This window comes from Pipistrellus kuhlii, unplaced genomic scaffold, assembly GCF_014108245.1.
Source record: "Pipistrellus kuhlii isolate mPipKuh1 unplaced genomic scaffold, mPipKuh1.p scaffold_m20_p_11, whole genome shotgun sequence".
NCBI classification, from domain to species: Eukaryota; Metazoa; Chordata; class Mammalia; order Chiroptera; family Vespertilionidae; genus Pipistrellus; species Pipistrellus kuhlii.
This window is the reverse complement of record NW_023425416.1, coordinates 10,243,096-10,258,308: the sequence shown is the minus strand read 5'-3', so window position 1 is coordinate 10,258,308 and position 15,213 is coordinate 10,243,096.

Genomic DNA, 15,213 nt, shown 5'->3' with positions numbered 1-15,213 from the left:
AAAATTTTAATTTCAGGCTGTCTTTTAGCTGTTACACAGCCAGTCTGAGTCATCTTGTACTTAGAAAACCATCATGAAAAGCACATTAGTGAATAGAAAAACTGAATATGTAACTTCCTCCACTGATAAAGAGAACTGAATTTCCTAATCCTTACAACTAAAAGACCATTTAATAGTTAAAAAAAGTATAAGTCAGTTTCAAGATAATAGTTTTCTGTACCTTGATGGAATATCTATCAAATATTGAAAATCAAGTTGATTCACAAATAAAAGGGAAATTACAATACTTTGTGGAACTCTATGAGCAATTTTTTTGAAGTATTGTGACTCTAGGACTAGACTTTTACTTAAAGGAATGGTAAGAAATTCACCAATCTAATGTGTTCAATTATGGGCCCGTAACGAAGCTCGGTACCTCAATATTTCATTTTCAAGCAATCCCATCCCCTTCCTGTACATTCTGATATTGTGTGTCTCTGACATTTGCTTCATGAGAGAATCACTGAACAGTTAAATGTTCTCAAATGCAGAGAGGTCTTGAGTAGGCACAGTAAGCCTAAAGGATGTGAACACAATACCTTGATTGTGTGTGTGCGTGTGTGTGTGTGTGTGTGTGTGTGTGTGTGTGTGAGTGTGCATACGCGTGTGAGTGTGCATGTATAAAACTCTTTGTATAAAACCCCATCTTACTAATTTTTAGACTTTGAGAACATTCTTCTGTCTACCTCAAATCGGGTATGCTTAATCTGAGACTTTTAAATTAATCCTAATATTACATGCAAATCTTTAAGGTGTCTGTGTAAAGATGTCTTTTTTTTTCCTTAAGGTAGAAAAAGGGGTCTATTACACAAAATAGATCCAAAGCAAGTGAAGGTGCCTCAAAATTAAATGCATTGGCAGTGTATTTAGTAAATCTACACAAGAGCCACTGTCACAGTGCTTTGGGGATTAGCTCCTGGAAGTCCCAATCACTCAGGGGTGGTCACAGTTGTGTCTCAATTGCCTGCATGATTTCCCTTCCCTATTATCTTCATATCCAACTAATTACTCTTAATATTTCCATCCACAAAATGAAACTCCAAAGGAATTAGAATTAATCTAATTCTAGAATTAGTCTTTGAAAAGGGAAGACTATTGTCACTTTGAAAGTTGTAAGTATCATTTAACATTATATTTAATTTTAAGTTTGTGCCAACATTTGAATAGTAGTGAGCTCCCATTCCATCTGGTTTGTTTTCATTAATCTCCTCTTCTCATTCAATAAAAAGTCAATTGCCATGTCCGTATCCTTTCTCCTAGGCCAGTGGTCGGCAAACTCATTAGTCAACAGAGCCAAATATCAACAGTACAAAGATTGAAATATCTTTTAAAGAGCCAAATTTTTTAAACTTAAACTTCTTCTAACACCACTTTTTCAAAATAGACTTGCCCAGGCCATGGTATTTTGTGGAAGAGTCACACTCAAGGGGCCAAAGAGCAGCATGTGGCTTGGCTCACGAGCCGCAGTTTGCCGACCATGGTCCTAGGCTAATGTGGCCTCTGGGTAGAAATCGAGGGGTGGATGGGAGTCCTCAGGACAGGTGGCTCTTTCTCATTTGAACTAGTTAGTGACATGGAATCACAAGTATCAGAGCTGAACCTGTGCTTAGAAGTAACTGAGATGAGATGAATGTGTCTGTTTGAGGACAGAAAAACTGAGCCGCAGACAAAGGGAAGTGACCGAAGTCTCATTAGTGATTGAGCCAGGATGTGAGCATCCACAGGCAGAAAGGAAGTGGTCACCTCCTTCCCTGAGCCTCACATCCCTTCATCAGCACACACTGCCCATGGTACTTAGGGATTCCCATTTTTTTTGCCAGAGTTATTGTCGCTCAGTTGTAACATGAGACAAGTTAAGGTTTCAGAGTAATCAATGGTGTGTCACTTGCCTTGTGACCCCCTCCTGACTTAAAGGAAGGGTATTTCCTGCTCAATAGTAGTCTCCTGTCCTCAGCAACTTAGTTTCTACATGCAAAAGGCCCCTGCTCAGTGTGAGGAAGAAATAATTCATCAGGGATAAGAATGCTCAGTAGTTATACTTGCCATCCCCAGACTTAAAAAAGGAGAAGAGAGAGAGAGAGAAAGGGAGATAAATGTGTGTGTGTGTGGGGGGGAGGGTGGGAGAGGGAGAGAGGGAGAGAGGGAGAGAGGGAGAGAGGGGGAGAGGGGGAGAGGGGAGAGGGGGAGAGGGGGAGAGGGGGAGAGGGGGAGAGGGGGAGAGGGGGAGAGGGGGAGAGGGGGAGAGGGGGAGAGGGGAGAGGGGAGAGGGGAGAGGGAGAGAGGGAGAGAGGGAGAGAGGGAGAGAGGGAGAGAGGGAGAGAGGGAGAGAGGGAGAGGGAGAGGGAGAGGGAGAGGGAGAGGGAGAGGGAGAGGGAGAGGGAGAGGGAGAGGGAGAGGGAGAGAGAGAGAGAGAGAGAGAAATTAGCTTACCCTGGCTGACTCCTGAGATTTAGAGATACATTAGCTTCATATTTGGGGCTGAAACAAAATTCCACAAACTCAGTGATTTAAAACAAACTATCATAAAGTTCTGGAAGTCAGAAGTCCAAAATGTGTCTAAACCTGCTAAAAGCAAGGGGTCGGCAGATCTACATTCCTTCAGGAGGCTCTAGGGGAGGGTCTTATCTTGCTTTTCCCAGCTTCTGGAAGCTGCCTGCATTCCTCGGCTCATGGTCTCTTCCATCTTCAAGGCCAGCCTGACCCCTGGAGCCTCTCTGGTGCTGCATCCCTCTGACACTGGCTCTCCTGCCTCCCTCGTCCACATTTAGGGAACCTTTTCATTATACTGGGTCCACTATAATCCAGGGTAATATCCTTACTTAAAGATAGCTGATTAGCAAACTTAATCCTATCTGCTGACTTAATTCTTCTTTGCTGTGTAACATGTTTACAGGTTCTGAAAATTAGAATGTGGATGCCCTTAGGAGGCAAGTGCTCTGCCTTTCACAAGTGACCTCCGGGGCCCCTTCCCTTTGGATTAGGGAATCCAAGATGAGAGTGGTCTGTCCTCTGCTTTCCCCACCTAGTACTCTGCTAGTAGATATTTCTGTAAAGACAGTGATGAAGGCCTGCAGTGATGATGTGTCTCCCAGAGAGTCCTATATCTTTTGCATGCACAGACAAGTGTGGAAGAAAGAACAGAAGGACTTCTCCCTGCCCATAAGAACACTGAAAAGTGCCCTAGCTGGTTTGGCTCAGTGTTTAGGGCATCAGCCTGCGGACTGAGGGGTCCCAGGTTCTATTCCGGCTAAGGGCACATGCCTGGACTATGGGCTCAATCCCAAGTGGGGGATGTGCTGCAGGCAGCTGATCAATGGTTCTCAACATTGATGTTTCTCTCTTTCCCTCTCCTTTTCTCTCTGAAATCAATAAAGAAATATATTAAAAAACAAACAAAAAACACTGAAAAGCTGGCAGAGTAAGCACCCTTACTCTGGGGTGCTTAGCCTAGGTGACCAAGGCTTTGGACAACTCAGGGTGGTAGGTGATCACCATCTCCCAAAGGATTGTTTATTTCTCTCAGTGTGGGTATCAGCACAGCACGACTAGGGATAAACCCAAGGAATACATAAGGCAGACGACCTGGACACCAGATACCCAAGAAACACCATTTAAGGACGACATCATCCCTGCCCACCCCATGTGATACGCTGCAGGGAGCAGAATGCTGACTGGAGAGGTTGTAACACAGAATGGGGCTGAATTACATGCCTGAACTGACTGAGACAGCACTGAACTCGCTGACAAAACCTCACCTTGGGCTGATGATTGATTTGCTGTCACAGTCAAGACATTAAATTGAACTTCAGGAGTAAAAAAAAGTTTTTCATCTTTGTATGGTTAAGTTGGTGATTGTGAAACTGGTAAGTGTTGTACAGGCTACTCAAATGAACCTCAGACTTCGTAAGAAATGACTTGGTGATTGAGAAGAAACCTGAGATAAGAAAAATGAGTGGGAAACACTAGACTGCAGAGTATCATGGCAGTACAAATACCTATTTTTAATAATTTTTATCCTCACCTGAGGATAATGTTTTATTTTTTTTGGGGGGGGGGGAAGAGAGAGAGAGAGAGAGAGAGAGAGAGAGAGAGAGAGAGAGAGAGAGAGAGAGAGAGAGAGAGAGAGAGATTGGTAATGTCCCATATGTGCCCCTACTGGAATCAAATCCACAACTTTTTGGGGCACAGAGCAATGCTCTAACCAACTGAGGCACCGGCCAAGGCAGTATTAATGCTTGTTTTTTTGTATCCTTCTGGCTGCCTCTAAGAGTAGGAACTTAGGAAAAATGTTATCCTGAAGTGTATTATTTCCTAAGGAAGCAGAGAGTAGAAACTCCAAAAGGCCATTCTTCTGGGTATTGAAACTTCAGTGATAGGTCACTATGACTATTTCCCATGAGGTATTTACCAAAACTAAAGTAAATCTTTTTCACTACATTTACCACCAACTGCCAGTAAATATTGGTACTAATGAGTGAAAAAAGAACATGAAATTTCTGCTTTTAAAAACTGACCTCTAACGTTTTCTTCAAATTACAGAATTATTGAATATTCATTGTATAAATTTTGGGAAATGCCAAAGAATATGAAGAAAGAAACAGGCGTGATTATCCAGCCACAACCCCTTTTCATTATTAGGTACATACATATCTATTCTATTCTCAGTTTATATAATTTATATGCTACACTTTCATTCAGTATCATATCCCAATACATTATGTCACTAAAATTATTTTTAAAAACTCTTCCATATATATGAATATATACCTTCAGACAATACCCCTCTATTTGGAATTTAAATTCTTTCCCAGTGGATATTTTTTCAAGTTAAATAGAAGTTATAGACGTTTTATAGACCCACACTCTGAGGTCATCTGGAAAGTACGCCACAGACACGAGCATGTTTGAGCCTCGGAAGGGATAAAATATAAATATATTTTGTTTTCTTGGCAAGATATTGACACAACTCCCAAATATGAAGGTACAAAAGGATTGTTCTGTCTTGGATTGGTCCATTTTAGAGAGTGATGGTGGGAGCTCTCAGGGACTTTTTATCAAACTGATTTCAGGCAGATTCTAAAAATGGGTGGTGCAAGGTCCAGAGCCAGCCTTTGTGACTTGGTTGTGAAGTTACCAGCCAAGCCCCACTGACCACTAGACTAAGGCCTGATATACCAACTGTAAAACCCCATTCATTTCCCACCAGGCTTTGCTGGTTTGAAAAACAAAACAAAACACTGTCACCTCAGGAAGGTTAACAATGTAAAATACTGTTGTTACGAATAAGATATAGTTTCTTTCTTTGACAGGAAGAAAGGCAGGTGAGGATTTAGTGTCAGGGATTCAGCTAAACAAACCTCTCTGGAAAATCCAGTCCATGTAGATATTGGGATGGGATGGGTAAAAGGAGGCAGGATGGGCAAAGGTGAGTAAGACACCTCTGGGAGTTCAGAGAGCAGCAAAGTGAAAGAGAACTCAGACACTGGATGCAGAAGGCCTGCATGTGAATCCCTGGTCTGCTCTTTCCTCTCTCTGTGACCACAGAAAAGTTACTTTGTCTTTCTGGGCCTTGGTTCTCCGTTGGAGGTAAACCTGACTCACCACCCCATTTTGCATTTCATTGGATATTTAACTCATCAGCATGCTAATGTCATAATCACACCCCTTTTCACAGTATAATCAAAGGATGAAAATCCTGTTCCTAACCTCTCTCAGGAAGTCTCATTCAGCCTTATCCCAGGTCCCCAACAGATGAAACCCCTCCAGGTTCCTCATGCTCTTGATTTTGAGATGAGATCAAAAAGAAGAAACTACCCCCAGTGCCTCCGGGAAGGAAGGTGAATGGTAGACATATATGCATGGAAAATGGCTTAACAAAACAAGTCAGACTGCATTTCCGGTTGCCAGAAAAAAAAGTGCAGCCTCAGTCTTCACATCAACTGAAATGGTCAAGATTACCCAAGAAGCCCGCTGGCTCATACATGGATTTGACCCAAATGTCCAAATTCCTCCTCAGTAACTCTGAAGAGTTTCCTAAGAAGAAAAACAAACTTCTTTTAAAAGAAAAAGAAGATGCTGGAACGAGACTTGATTTCCGGGCAAAGGGAATATTCTATGAGTTCCTTAGTTACTGCGAATGTAAGAAGGATTTCCAACAGGTACTGAAGCAGCTGCCCTCCAAGATACTTATGGTCCACTGAGAGTTGTAAACAAGGACTGTTTCTTTTTGAAGACAAAAAAGGCAGCTATTTCCTTTAATATTTTAGTGTGTTATCATGATATGAATATACTATGAGGCATGCCAAGTATTTAAGAGGTTCTGTGTGCAAAATCAGCTCCAAAAGGTTGACCTAGGGAATTGTAGAGCTGGGCTGCAGTGTGTGGATGGCTTCCTTGTGCTTAAAAGAAAAAAGAAAAAATGATAAAAAGGAGTTCTAATAAAGTACCTACCTGGGACTAGTGAGTTGTACCCGTAAAGCAGAAAAAAATATATATATCTTTGGAACACGCCAATTTCCTACATTCTAAGTCTTACATATTTAATAGTAGGTGTATGTCCAGAACCTATAGGGACTAGTGGAAATATAGGATGTGATATGACGTGTGTGTGTGTGTGTGTGTGTGTGTGTCAATGTCACTAAAGTCTAAAGTTGAACAGAGATCTAGAAACTATTTGAGATGTAGCACTAGAAATCGCCATCTCTAAGAAAATCACTTATTCACTATCTTTGGATTTTCTATAAAAATGAAGGAAATGCCAAACCGGTTGGGCTCAGTGGATGGAACATTGGCCTGCGGACTGAAGGGTTCCGGGTTCGATTCTGGTCAAGGCACGTACCTTGGTTGAGGGCACATCCTTAGTAGGAGATGTGCAGGAGGCAGCTGATTAATGCTTCTAACCCTCTCTCTTCCTCTCTGTAGAAAATTAATAAAATACATCTTTAAAAATGAAGGAAAATATTTTCGTCTGACCAAAGACTTTGGTATAAATAAGCTTTGTCATGAGTTGATCACAAGGTCTTAAGACAAATATCCTCTGCGGGTTTTAGCTTAAATTAAATGGTATTAATGATATCTACCTTGCAATGTTTATGAAGATTAAAGTAACATATATATAGCATTTGCATAGAGCCCTGCTCATTGTGGGCTCTCATTAAATGACAATATTAATTTTAGTCTATTACTATTTTCCATTAGTCCTCTCCCTAGGAACAAATGTTAAGAACTAGAAGTCCTTATTATTGTTAACTTACTGTTTATTACTATTAACCCCATGCTTTTAGATTTGTTTCCTGCCTATTTCAAATATGGGAAACATGAAATCCATTGAGACATAGTAGCAAGTTCAACATTAAAGAACTTGTAATATGTAACTTACTTGATAAGTAGAATTTAGATCTATGCAGGTATAAGATCCTTTTCCCTCAACTTGTTTTTCTAATTCTGGGGGTCATAAAAAGCCTCCAAAAAGAGTTGCTTGCCAGTGAAGTAAAGCATTGGAAGAAAACAATAGGCCAGAATCTCTTCTTTCTGAGAGAGATTTCTGCTTTGTGCTTGAATGTTTAGTGTCAGCTCCATACTTGTAGCAGCTTAAAAGTTTAATGATCTCACAAATTATTCAACTGCTATGGCTCTGAAGGCTATTGGCCCACAGGCATACATCACGATAGTCACAGGTAATGACACTGAGCCTCTATAATTTCCTCTTAATGTGTCTGGTAGATTTTGAAAACCTCCTGGTCTCCAGAGAAGGTAGCCTCTAGCCAGTCACCTACTCATGTCTAACTCCTCATTCACTCCCACCAACTCCTTAAAATGTTCTCAGACATTTCCTCAAGATAAAATGTTTAATACTTACATAAATCATAAAAGCTAACATTAACTAAGCATTAACTCTCCACCAGCATTATTCCAGGCCTTTACTAGTATGTGTAACTAGAGGAATCTCTTGGCCTAGCCTATGAGATTGGGCCAAAACCAGCTCTCCAACATCCCTTGAGGGGTCCTGGATTGCAAGAGGGTGCAGGCCAGGCCCAGGGACCCCACTGGCGCACAATTGGGGATGGGGAGGGACGCAGGAGGTTGGCCAGCCAGGGAGGGACTACAGGAGGGCTTCAGGGTGTGTTAAGACCATATTGCTCAGTTCCAATCTGCCGGACCCCAGCAGAAAACTCACCTACTGGTCAGAGCATCTTTCCCCTAGTGGTCAGTACATGTCATATTGAGCAATTGAGCAGCCTTAGAATATCATTAGCATATTATGCTCTGATTGGTTGAAAGGTCAACCTGACGACTGGGCACTGAGCATATTAGGCTTTTATTATATACAATAACTCACTTAAATCTCACAAGAGCCCCATCAGAATTCCCATTTTGCAGATGAGAGAATTGAGAGACTATTCTGCCTTCCTTCACTTTTTTTTCTAGTGACCAATCATCCCACAGTTTTCGCTGGAGACCATCACCCACCATTATAGTCCTCTATGCTTTTAACAATTCTACATATAATACTTTCCCCAAATGTAACTAATCTGGGAACTGCCCACCCTCTGAATTCTCATAGAAAAACTGTATGACATGATTGTTTGCCAGGTAAAGACTTCTCTGTTCATTTTGTTTCTCATCTCCAAGGGACACAGAGATTTCATTCAGTATAGTCTCACATAGGAAATGGAAAACCAGATGTCTACGCAGCTCACTTATCATTAAAATATGTAGCCACACAGCATTTGAAGACTCACTCAGGGTTACATTACCACTACCAAATATGTATTTGCTGGATACATCACATCCAGATTCTGAATAAGAGGTAATGAAGTTTATATTCCAAAATTCTCCAAAAACTCAAAAACTCATCCCTTAGTACCAGGACATCACTTAAGCCAGAGGGGAGAAAAGTTAATTAACTATCTCACTGAAACATCCCTTCTTTTTTGGAGTACCAACTGGGGACCCATGGACTTTAAGCCCATCATCAAATGGTGCATGAAAGAAATCCAAATTCAAATATTATCAGCAGTATAATAGTTCTCTCCAGCCCTCAGAGACAAATGACCTGCATTTTAGCAAATAGATTTTGTTCATGCATTGTGTTAAGCCAAGCAATTGTTTCCCGTGACATGCTTAAATCCACAGTTACTCTATGAAATTCATGGATGAATTTGTCCAATTGCTGATTGCTATTCCCATTTGCTCTAATAATAGTCACTCCCTTCATCAGTAATGGGTTTTGTATACAGTGCATAATCACAACCATTCAATGTCACCCATAAACATTTGATGAATTGTCCAGCACAGTTATGTGAGTTGCTTATTTAGGCCACAGCTAAGGCAAGCCTAACAGAGTTAATAAGATGATGTACCATGGCATTAGGCAATGGGGGTTCCCCTTCCTCATATTAGCTATACAGGCTCTTTTATCCAAGGACCTATTTATGTCATTATCGTCATCTTCATCATCTTGTCAAGATAATGGAGGACCCATTGAGTTCAGATAAGGCGTCACATAATTCTTAGAAATTCAGAGAACACAGATGTAGAAATAGTTTGGAAGCAACTGAAAATAAAGAATGGGCTTTATAAGAGATTATCCTTGTAAAGGGCAGAACTTAAACTCAATTTTGAGGGAACGAAGAGAGATTCATCCTCTGAAATGAGGAAGATAAATTAGTAAACAAAATGTATAAAGATGAATCCAAGACAGAGAGCTAGAGGAAAATCTGATAAAGATAAACTCACAGATAACAAAGCTGTAATAAAAGGAACAGAAGGCCCTAGCTGGTTTGTCTCAGTGGACTGAGCGTCAGCCTGCGGACAGAAGGGTCCTGGGTTTGATTCTAGTCTAGGGCACATGTCTCAGTTGCAGGCTCCTCCATGGCCCCAGGCCCTGGTCAGTGCTCATGCAGGAGGCAACTAATCGATGTATTTCTCATCAATGTTTCTCTCTGTCTTTCCCTCTCTCTTCCACTCTCTCTAAAAAATCAATGGAAAAATATCCTCAGGTGAGGATTTAAAAAATAAAATAATAAAATAAAATAAAATAAAATAAAATAAAGAGCCTGCTTTCAGCAAATCTCACATCTGTATTTGTTAGAGACACACAAGTGTAGGTTTTGGGGAGGCCAGTTACTTATCAGTTTTGACATGTGCTTACCAGACTTGCTTAGCAATCAGACAAGGTTTATAATTACTTCACCAAGTCTTTCTAAGATGTCACAATTTGCAGCCATCTGCACACTGATTTCTGACAGATTCCATTCTGTCAAAGCCCCTGAGATGGCTGATATCACATCAGAACCTCACCCAATGCAGCTATGAATTTGTTCGGAAAAGCAAGATGTTCTCTCCTTTAAAATTATGTTAGAACTAGTAGGGAACTTCAAGTTCTTCTGTTTCAACACCTTGTTCTTTCATGTACTCAAATATTCATTTAGAAAATATTTATCAGAGATCTGATATATGCCAGATTAGGTTCATCTTCTCAAGGTGTTATAGTGTAGGAAGGGATGCAGACAGTGAATAAACTAAGAAAATATTTCATATTTTCATATTTCAAGTTTAATAATTAATAAGGATATATATATATATATATATATATGCCTAAGCAGCCAGCCAACAAGCCAATAGCTATGATGCACACTGATCACCAGGGGGAAGATGCTCAATGCAGGAACAGAAACCACAGGCATGGAAACATGGAATAGACTGATGAATCTTAGTGGGAAAGGGAGAAGGAGGAGGATGGAAAAAGATTAACCAAAGATCTTAATATGCATACTAGAGGCCTGGTGCACGAATTCATGCACCCGTGGGGTCCCTCGGCCTGGCCTGGGGGGATTGGGCTGAAACTGGCTCTTTGACATTCCCTGAGGGATCCCAGATTGTGAGAGGCCAAGATGAGGAACCCCACTGGTGCATGAATCCATGCACCAGGCCTCTAATAGTAATAATATAATAGAGTTACCACAGAAGCTATTTTAGATGGAATGAGGTGATTAATGACAAGAACTCTTTGAGGAACTCTTTGTATTTCATGGACAGATGCATAATTTTGAATGAGAGTTCCCTTCAGTATAAAGAAGGCTGTCCCTCATCACTCCATCTTTTCTGATTAAGATCACTTGAGCTGAGATTAGGATGAAGATGTGAAGTCACATGACAAAAAGGAAAAGATTTAAGAAATTATAGGTAAAAAAAAAAAAAAAAAGCATATACAAAGGTCCTGAGGTGGGAAGAAGACTGACATATTGACAAAAGTAAAGTAATGAGAGATAACGAAAATAACAGGAGCAAGGAAGGTAGGTAAGGATGCACCACTGAAGTTACAATGGCCATGCATTGTAAATTAGTTACAGATAAATGGTATACACAGTGGACTGGATAGAGGTCCTGGGAGTAGTAACATTTAAGTGGTAGAGAGAAGAGTATCTCATGAAAGAGGCAGGGGTCTCAAACTCAAATGCCTTCAGGGGTCAGACAGGTATCATGCAGGAGTGAGGCAAGCCTTGGTAAGGGATAGTGTAGTGGGAATTGCAATAACCTAGAGAATGAGTGACATGACTAATAGCAATTAGACTCATCAAAATTATGCAAACTAAAGCACATCATTAAAACATACTTTTCAAATACAGTAAAACATATGAGAAAGCAAGCAAACATGCACCATCAATTTCCAATTGTGAGCTGGAGGGAAAAAATGGGAAATAGGCTGGGAATGAGAAAAATCAATAGAGCATAGTCCCATGTAAGTCAAAGAAGAGTTATACCATATATTTCCATGAACTAAACAAAAAAAGAGTATACCACATTAGGCAGTAACCCAAATGCTATAATACTAATAACAACAAAAAGACCTACAGTATTTGCTACAGACCTTGTATAACTTAAAAGTAGTGGTAATAATCAAGCAGGCTAGAGTTGTAAAATCATGAAACCCTGTGGTCCATCCAAGGACGAATCACAGCCATCTGCTCTGCTTGCATGGACCCAGGGAGGGAAAGCTTCCATGCCTCCCCCTCCCCCAAGGCATGTGAGCGTTCAGACATTGCTAGCAACTCGACCTGTTAGGATGTGGAGCTGATAGTCTGAAAGTCCTAGATCTTCCCCCTGGAGGCACCTGCCAGCCCTTCCTACATTTAGAAACACAGACTGTCACTGTCTTCCCTTTTCTAGACAAAACATCTCCACCTCCGATTATTCCCCAGATCACTGTTTCCAGACTCCACCACCCCAACCCTCTTCCTGTGAACCTTCACTAGTTTGTCACCATCCCTCTTGAGCAGTGCCCAGGGAGAAGACACATTCCTAGCTCATTTATAACGTCGGGCTTCCTCATTACTTTCTATTTCTGCAGCATTAGGAATCTAATTGTGTTTTGTGGGGAGCAGTCTCCTGCCCTGTTCCTCATTCCCCACCCTCCACAGAGTCCCAGTCTGTCTGTTGTATTTCATGGACAGATGCATAATTTTGAATGAGAGTTCCCTTCAGTATAAAGAAGGCTGTCCCTCATCACTCCATCTTTTCTGATTAAGATCACTCAGTCCTGAACCAATAATGCAGTGCTTCACACTTCTCATGCCACTTTCTAGACATTATCTTATTATGTATTCAAATGGGAGAAGCATTTTCATACATAGAGGAAGAGAAATCTGATAATTAGTGGTTAGAAGCAGAGAGAAAACTGCAAATCTGACCCTTGAAAAGAGTATTGAATGGGAATATCCAATACTCTGGCTTTGAATCCAGGTTCTCCATTTACTCACTATTGCTAGTTTGTTATTGTTGTTGTTGTTTTAAACAAAATTAAAGAATATAAAGAAGCTACCTATGACTAAAGCTTAGTAACAAGTCCAGTAACAATGTATAGTAGTATGTCATATATTACATGTAACAATCTTTGAAGTGTATTTATTATCTCCATTTTAGAGATGCAGGAATTAAACACAGAGGTTACGTGACTTGCCCAATGCCACACAATCAGTAGATGGCAATGGGATTTGAACCCAATTCTCCTTGTCTTCAAAGTTCAATCTCTTCAGACTCATACCACAATCTCCATCAGGGAGTACTGTCTATACTACATATGACTTACCAGTTGGTTAAAAAAAAAAAAAAAACACCTCTCGCAGTAATTACATCTCCTGAGATGCTCCTCCAAATTGGTGGGAGGGAGGGACATGTGTTGACTCATGGGTGGGGCTAGAGACACGGCGGGAGCTTGTGCACAAGTGCAAAGAGTAAGAGAGGAGAGGTCACACGCAGCCTCAGGGTTTGACACTGTTTCTAACTGGGCTGACATGTGGCGCTGCAGTCCTATCACAAGCACATTCGGATATAAACAAGATTTTACTGTGACAATTAGGCCTCGAAAAAAGTTTTCAAGCACTTTTAATACCACTTTAGCAGTATTCACTTGTATATAAATCAGGTACTAATTTATTCATTAAAATAGCCTGTACTTGGCAACATTTTATTAACTGTAGTTTACGCTAATAAGATCAGTAATTGTATTTTTTAAAAATGCATCTCTTTATAATTACCCCATAATTCTGAGTTTCTTCCAATTTGGCTTAAGCCCTTACCAACCTCAAACCACATTCCAAAAATGAGTTTGAATTATATTACAAGATATGACTTTGGGAAAGCCCAAAATGGAGAGACACTTTTCCCATACTTAGCCATGCACTAGAATCTTCTGGGAACTTTCTCAGGCCCACCTAATTACTGATTCCTCAGAGCCTCGCTAACTCACTGCCTCAGAATCTCTCGGGTTGTGACTTCTTAGGAATTAATTTGCAGCAATTGGTCCACCACCCAGCATCTGGGGACCTGTGACTAGAGCGTTTTCACCCCCCACAGATCTATTCCAGGCCTTGGAAAACCGGAAGCACACAGGGTGATAGATATCCCCAAAGCAGACTTGTAATACCAATCACCTCAAAGGATCCAGTGAAAGTGAATCCTAGAATAATTGACTATAAGTCTCAGTACTAAGTGCTCACTTCTGGTTCTTTATTTTTAAGGTCTAGGTAAGGAGTTTAATGCCCAATTATTGCAAAGAAACCTTAAAAACACAGTAACAACAACAACAACAAAAAGATGCATACATTCCATCTAACCCAAGGAAACTGGGTACTTTAGAAATCATTCTCAAAGGTCTAGAACACGAGTGTCAAATAGATGGCTAATTGGTACCTCTCTCCTATTGATACCATGGCAGACATTGCTAATCAATCACAGCATTTGCCTTATTGCATCCAGAAATAACCTCACAGCCTTTTTAACCAAGCACTCCAGATCCCACTGCCATCTGATCTGCTCTCATTCGTGGGGAATATATTTACCCTTCACTGGCTACAATAAATAGTCAAATTGAAATTATCTTATATTTTATACCAGCTTGATCCACCATAGGCTATATGCTCTAAATAAAGGACCTTATATCTGCCAAGGGCCATTTGGATATTTATAACATCATTCTCAGGCCATACAAAATTATCAACTTAAAAATTAGCCTGCTGTCTGGTCAAACATTTCATTAAGTCACCCCTAATGCTATGGCAGGACCAGACCAAATGCTTTTCCGGGCCTTATGTGGCTGGGCCCAAGGTTCCCCACCCCTGCTCTAAATAGTACAGATGCCTGAAGGTGCTCATGTAAGGGAGACCCTAGGAGCAGATCACCTGACTCTTGCTGAGTGATCTTTGTAGTGGTTTCACATTCATACCTTTGAGTGGAAGTATCTAGAAATCAGCTAACTGCAAAAATGCTGATAATATCTGGGTTACATCTTTATCGTTCAAACCAGCCTAGTGTTTGCTAATGAAAACTCCAAGTTTGACTTGGAATAAATGTTATAAGGAGAGACAAGCTGAAGTCCAAAGTATTTAAAAATTAAATGTAGCATTTGATTAAAATAATCATATATCAATCCACTTAATTTCCATTAGTCGTCCTATAGATTTTCTCCTATGGAGACAGTGGGACAGGCCAATAAATGACAATCAGAAACACAAGAGAATTTAGATTTTGCTCAGTTTCATTTGAAAGAGAAATCATTAAAAATTCCTTTGTCTTCAGATCCCCTAATGGCTGTTTGGGGCTACCTTACCTGCACTGCCACTTCCCAGTCATGTTGGGTGGAATCCACTTACGACCACCTCTACGCCAATAACT